This window comes from Macaca thibetana, chromosome 17, assembly GCF_024542745.1.
Source record: "Macaca thibetana thibetana isolate TM-01 chromosome 17, ASM2454274v1, whole genome shotgun sequence".
NCBI lineage: Eukaryota > Metazoa > Chordata > Mammalia > Primates > Cercopithecidae > Macaca > Macaca thibetana.
Genome location: NC_065594.1, coordinates 1,489,746 through 1,497,003, shown reverse-complemented (window position 1 = coordinate 1,497,003; position 7,258 = coordinate 1,489,746). Strand labels below are relative to the sequence as shown.

The 7,258-nt window shown below is 39.6% G+C and overlaps 1 long non-coding RNA gene across 1 annotated transcript; it reads right to left on the bottom strand.

Moving 5' to 3' along the window:
- Nucleotides 1-932: 932 nt before the first annotated feature.
- Nucleotides 933-5,349, bottom strand: LOC126940536 (uncharacterized). Its single transcript, XR_007720791.1, has 3 exons — nt 4,679-5,349; nt 4,130-4,238; nt 933-2,742 (listed from the first exon to the last, which is right to left on the bottom strand). It is a non-coding gene; the product is annotated as an uncharacterized LOC126940536 (long non-coding RNA).
- Nucleotides 5,350-7,258: the final 1,909 nt, after the last annotated feature.

Here is a 7,258-nt window from a genome sequence, read left to right as displayed (position 1 = left end):
AAATATTCATGTGTATTCACTAATTCGAACTAGATGTATCTTTTTTTTTTTTTTTTTTTTGGCAGAGTCTCACTCTCACAGAGGCTGGAGTGTGGTGTGATCTTGGCTCACTGCAACCTCTGCCTCCCAGGTTCAAGCAATTCTTCTGCCTCAGCCTCCTGAGTAGATGGGATTACAGGCATGCACCACCATGCCTGTCTAATTTTTGTATTTTTAGTAGACACAGGGTTTTGCCACGTTGGTCAGGCTGGTCTCAAACTCCTGGCCTCAACTGATCTAGCTGTCTTGGCCTCCCAAAGTGCTGGGATTACAGATATGAGCGACCATGCCTCGCCAGTGGCATTTATTTCTAATGTAACTGCAGCCTGTAAGGAAACATGCCTCTTACCCCACCTAAATTTTTGATTCCTAAGTCCCTCTGTCACTTCCTTACTTTCACCCATCATGGCTGTCTTTCCTGCCCAGAAGATATGACCATGTAGCTGTAGGCCTGAGTCAGGAACTCCCTACAAAATATTGTGGGTTTGGGTTTGGTTTGGGGCACCAGCCTCACACGGTGGTAGAACTCTAGAGGGTGAGGAGCCCATTAAGGTTTCATGAGCTCTGTTCTTTTTGATGAGTGCTTCACTGCTCCCTGTCACCTGTTACCTCCCCATTGCTCCAAACAGGATTCTCTCTCCCTTTGGCCCACTCTAGCAGTAGTAGAGTCTCATAAATAGGAAACTTCAATGATTCCTAAGGGATTGAATACTAATAACTTAGAGTGACAAATATACTAAAAGGAAGAAGCATCCCTTTCATGACTTCTTCCTCTTTCATCCAATTTGGTCTGAAAAAAAAAATAGAAAGTTATCTATAGATCCTACAGTGAGAAGATTTAGACATAGTGTCAAAGATACTCTGTATTTCCAAGGATATGCCTGACAGTGAATTTTACAAATACCAACTTCTCTTTCATTGTTTTGTTTCTGTGTGTGTATGTGTATGCATGCTTGTATGTTGATAGAAGTATGTATTTATGTGTATATATGTATATATACACTTACATGTATATAAATATTTGTTTTTTTAACTCACATGTCATGGGTGGCTCTATCATAGGTTACTACTGTCAAGTCAGTTGGCTGTGGGCTGAGGAATTATAAAAGCATATTATTCAGATACAAATATAATTTGGACTTACACTTTTGGTCAAATAGCTACATTTACTCCAGACATGAGTCTACCTGCGAAGGAATGCCAAAGATTGCCAGCAACCAGCAAAAGCTAGCAAAGAGGGTATCAAACAGATTCTTCTTTACAGCCCTCATAAAAAGCCAAACCTACTGACAACCTCGATTTCAGATTTCTAGCCTCTAGGACTATGAGCTGATTAATTTTTGTTTAAGCCACTTGGTTTGTGATACTTTGTTAAAGCAGCCCTAGAAACTGATATAGCCCAACCTGGCAGAGTCTCATACACAGGCAATCCAACGGGTGTCTAAAAGTTTTGGCGACTAGTCAACTCAGCTAGGAAGAAGAAACAGACTTCTTGTGATCTATTTATCTTGTATCCGACTAGACCCAAAAAGAAAAGGATGTTACATACAGAAGCTGAAACTACCAGTACTTTAGAAACAGTGTCCAAGAAACTCTATATTTAACATTTGTTACCTTACTTAAGACCTAACTTTTTAGAAAGAATTTTAGAATCAGTGTCCGGGTTTCCCATGAATAATTCTGAGACTGAATTTCACAAACCTGAATTCTTCCCATCTCCAATATATATTATGACATCACCTTTCAATGTTGGCTCCAGCACAGATTTCTGATGTCAATTCACTGGGATCAGTGCAAAGGATTGAAAGGTAAGTAGCAAGAAACAACGTAAATTCATACACTACTTTTTTTTTGGTTCAAATTGGCTATGATTGCGCTACAAAACACAATGTGTTGTCTCTAAAAATTCTCATGTAAATCTGTTCTTTGGTACCTGGTACTTCATTTTTCTCTAGAAAGAGGTCTTTATGTGTTGGTAATAAAAATTGTTTAGGACTCTCAAAAAAGTTTAATGAATCAAGATTTAAATACAATTCTTTCTTACTGAACCTGGTCTTCGTGTGTGACAGCAAATTTAACTTAAATTTGCTTCAAATGCATGTTCCATTTGTAGGCACATGTTGTTCTTGCCCATTTTGATTTCCTAATTCTCAAGTCCCTCCACCACCTTCATGCTCTTCGTGAGTTGCAGATATCTTTGCTTCCCCTCAAATAGGATCAAGGGACTAAACCTGAGGCAGGGGCTCCATCCAATGTGATGATGGCTTTGAGTTTGGGGTACCAGCTCTGAAGGGTGAGGGACAGATATAGGGTCTCTTAGCTCCTTTCTTTCTGCTGAGGGCTCCTCTGCTGCCTGTCCAATGCTACCACCTTCTTTCTCCAAGGAGGATTCTCTCCTCTCTTGCATTGCTCTGGAGAGAGTCTCATACACAGGCATTCTGATAGTTTCCTAAGGGTTTTGGCTACTAATGACTAAGGGTCACAAAGAATCTTTGAGTACCAAGTGTCCCTCTTCTGACTGGATCTTATTTTTTCCACTCTGGTTCAAAAACAATGTTACCCAAAGATGCTTAAAGTCTCTTATAGAAAGCTGTTATTGCCATTGATGCTCCCCATATTTTTCACCACTTAGATCAGTCAACTCACCCATTGTGGTCATAGCTGTCAGAGCATACAGTAGGATCTGTTAATGAATCCATAACTCTACCAAAGAGTAAAAAGCACATACAAAAAATAAAGTCAGATATTCTGGAAGGCAATCAGGATGTTAATCTCGACAGTATTTCAGGACATGAAAAATAAAATCAGAGGAATTTTGACAAGAACTAAAGAAACAATTTCAGGGTACAGTACTAGTACTTCTGAGAGAGTGCATGTGTGTGTGTGTGTGTGTGTGTGTGTGTGTGAGAGAGAGAGAGAGAGAGAGAGAAAGAGAGAGAGACAGGACACAAAAAAAAGAAAAAAAATGTAAGAATAATGAATGTTTCGATATCAATGGCTAGTTCCTGCTCATCCTTGGTAGGAAATAAACAAGTAGGTTAAGTCAAGCACAGCCTAAATTATGTTTAAGACATTTTGTGAACTTAAAGTAGATTATATGTTTAGAACGATTTTGTTTTCTATTTGTCTGGATTCATTTTTTTTAAGTTATATGGCTATATTTTACAAAATCAAGACTTCCTAGCACCGAAACCCCTGGCTTGGCTAATTTAATCTCTCTACAACTTTATTTCCTCATCTGCAAGTTACGACACATGCAAAATACACTCCACTCTGTCGGCTTCATAAAACCATGCTGAATGTTCAGCATATTGCAAATATTGGTTTTTAGACAACCTGCTGTCTATACCATATATTATGCCATAAAAGTCAGTATGTGGAAATATAAACTGATACATACTTTAGCTTCAAATACACAAACATTCTCATCAAAGTAATACACTCCCCAGACTCAAGAATTAATGCTCTTTGCCACAATTTTCTAACTTTTCAAATGTTTAAATAAGTTTAAGAAACTGATCGCACACATTTTTTTGCTGCTGATAAAAACTAGGATTCTCTAAGAGTGTGCTGAGGTTTCACTAGCAAAGTTTCAGGTGTTAATTGAGATGGGACCGCTGAAGCCCTTTTGGTGGCCATCTCTGTGGAGTGGCTTCCCGAGCTGAACACCAGCTCTGTTCCTTGAACAGAGCATTCACCGTTAGGGCAACCAGCCCCTCCTGTAGGAAAGATTAAAGTGACCAGTATACGCATATTATTACACTGCCTAAAATGTCGTATTTTTAAGGACATTACCAGGCATAGAATGAGGTTTGTTTTATTTTTTAAATGTTTTCTATTTCTATTGTTTTTCTATCTAATTATTTTTCTATTTCTATTTCCATTTGCTGGGTCACAGACAGCAGCAAATTCCATAGCTTCGGGGTTATACCAGCTCATCTGCAGTAGTAGTAGAAATATCAAAGCTCTCAGTCTACCACCTTGTGCTCCAGAGACGTGGCCCAGGCAGATCTTTGGACGTGGACCAGGGCAACCCAAGGCAGAGCTGGGTTTCTGGGAGCCTCTCCCTGTGAGCCCCGGACCTGCTTACCTGTAGGCCAGAGTGCTTCCGGCGCCACGGCCGCTCAGAGGACGCTGGGGTCAGTTCAGCTGCTAGAATAACACAAGTCTCGGGTCTTGTGTCTTCGGTACAACATTCTCTAAGAGGGAGAAATTCAATCAAGATCCTGTTAGCAGTTTTCTCTCCTGTTGCCTTTCAGAATGATGGCTTTTCCTTTTTTCATTTTTTAGTTCCCAAAATCAAGCTCATTAAATCAAATCTTTACCCAATTCCTGGCAAGTAACAAGGTTATTGCTATTTGGCCCTATACCCACTGGTTGTCCCCCAGTACCCTGAGGATAAGGGGACTCTGTAAGGTCCCCGGGAGGGGAAAGGAATGACAATTAGTGTTCCCCCCAGCTGGGTGTAAGCAAACTTTCCTGTCTATGGGTCCCAGAGATCACCGTCTAGTTCCCCCACCAAAACTTTACATGATTTTAATTCTCCTGATGAGGATGAGAGGACAACATGAGCCAACAGAGAGGGCAGAGGATGGGGTGGGACTCCCTTGCTCAGAGACCCTCACCTCTAAGTCTTTACCTCGTATTGAGAATAAGTCAGTTCTGTAATAAGAACTCTGTGTCCATGGCAACCCCAAACAGAATCCTGGTGCTCTTGCGATTCTTGTAGAGTGGGGCATAGAACGAGCTTGGCCCAAGACTGCAGAGACTTAAAAACATGCTGTTCTGCCATATATACAGATACTCATTAAAGACAAGGGAGAAGGGCATGGGGTGGGGTGGAATGTACCAAAAGCAAAGACCACAGGATAATAACCTCAGAGCAGAGACTCTCTCTCCAGTTATTTTTTCTTTTGTAAGGAATGGAGGGGATTCTTCTCATTTACTCTGATGAAGTTTACATCAAGTGTTCAGCTTCCTTTGTGGATTAGAGAGAATAATCAGAGGGCTCAGTTATTCTCTCTGAATAACTATGTTTGTCTAGTGTTTTCTAGACAATATTAAATTTCACTAAAATAGACAAGGTTGATAGGACTTGGGGGGATACTTCATTGACTCAAGCTTTCATTTTATAGGATTGTGAGAAAACAAAGAGTTGTACATTTAAAACACGCTCATATTCTAGCTAGAAGAGAGGATTTTGAATGTTCTTACTTCAAAGAAACGGTAAATATTTAAGGCAATGGATATGCTAATTACCCTGATTCGATCATTACACAAGGTAAAAGGTACTGAAACATCACATTGTACCTCATAAATACGTACAATTTATTATGTGTCAATTAAAATTTTGAGTATAAGAAAAAATAGGGGCCGGGTGCGGTGGCTCAAGCCTGTAATCCTAGCACTTTGGGAGGCCGAGGCGGGCGGATCACGAGGTCAGGAGATCGAGACCATCCTGGCTAACCCGGTGAAACCCCGTCTCTACTAAAAAAAAATACAAAAAACTAGCCGGGCGAGGTGGCGGGTGCCTGTGGTCCCAGCTACTTGGGAGGCTGAGGCAGGAGAATGGCGTAAACCCGGGAGGCAGAGCTTGCAGTGAGCTGAGATTGGGCCACTGCACTTCAGCCTGGGCGACAGAGCAAGACTCAAAAAAAAAAAAAAAAAAAAAGATTGTGTTGGTTATTCAGAGTCCCTTGCATTTTCAAATGAATCTTAGATCAGCAAGTCAATTTCTGCAAAAAGAGAAGCTAGGATTTTGATAGGAACTGACTTGAATATGTAGATCAATTTGTGGAGTACTGTCATCTTAATAGTAATGTCTTCCATTCCATAAATACAGAATGTGTATCCATATATTTAGGTCTTAATCACTTTCTTTTTTTTTTTTTTTTTTTTTTTTTTTTTTGAGGCGGAGTCTCGCTCTGTCGCCCAGGCTGGAGTGCTGTGGCCGGATCTCAGCTCACTGCAAGCTCCGCCTCCCGGGTTCCCGCCATTCTCCTGCCTCAGCCTCCCGAGTAGCTGGGACTACAGGCGCCCGCCACCTCGCCCGGCTAGTTTTTGTATTTTTAATAGAGACGGGGTTTCACCGTGTTAGCCAGGATGGTCTCGATCTCCTGACCTCGTGATCCGCCCGTCTCGGCCTCCCAAAGTGCTGGGATTACAGGCTTGAGCCACCGCGCCCGGCCCAATCACTTTCAATAATGTTGTGTAGTCTTACATTTTTGTTTTAGTCTTGTTTTTAATGCTATTGTAAATAAAATTACTTTCTTAATTTCATTTTGAGCCGACTCATCGCTAGTGTTTCTAAATATAACTGATTTTTTGCACATTTGATCTTGTATCTTTTGTGAACTCAATTGTTGCTCCAGCAGGTTTGCTGTTGTTGTTGTAGGTTCTTTAGATTTTCTATATACAACATTATTTATCTGTAAAAAATAGGGTTTGACTTTTTCCATTCCAATCTAGATGCGTTTTCTTTTTTGTGGTTGGTTTTGTTCTGTTTTTTGTCTAATTATCCTGGCTAGAATCTCCAGTACAATGTTGAATAGAAAAAGCAAGCAGGTATCCTTGTCTTGTTCCTCATTTTAGGAGAAAAGATTTAAGACTTTCACCACTAACTTTAATGTTAGCTGTTGGTTTTTCATAATCTTTACTAGATTATCTAAGGGTTTAGGTTTTTTGTCGTTGTTAATTATTTACCTAACCTAAGTTATTTATCCCATTTTTGAGTTCTTTTTTTTCTTGATCAGGCTAGCTAAGCTATCAATTTTGTTGATCTTTTCAAATAACTTTGGTTTCGTTTATTTTCTCTATTGTTTTTCTGCTTGCTATTTTTTTTATTTTCACTCTAACATTTATTATATCCTTGCTTTACTTGCTTTGGTTTCAGTTTGATCTTCTTTTTCTAGTTTCTTTAGGTGGAAAGTTGAATTATTGATTGAGATCTTTCTTCCTTTCTGATGTAAGAATTTACACCTACAAATTTCCCTTTAAGCACGGCATTAGCTGCATTCCTTAAGTTTTGAGATGTGGAATTTTTGTTTTCATTCATCTCAAAATATGTTCTGATTTCTCTTGGATTTCTTCTATGACCAATTGATTATTTAAGAGTACGTTGTTTCATTTCCATGTATTTGTGAACTTCCCAAATTTCCTTCTCTTACTATTCCAATTTCATTTTATTGCAGTTGAGAACATGCTTCATATGATTTAAATC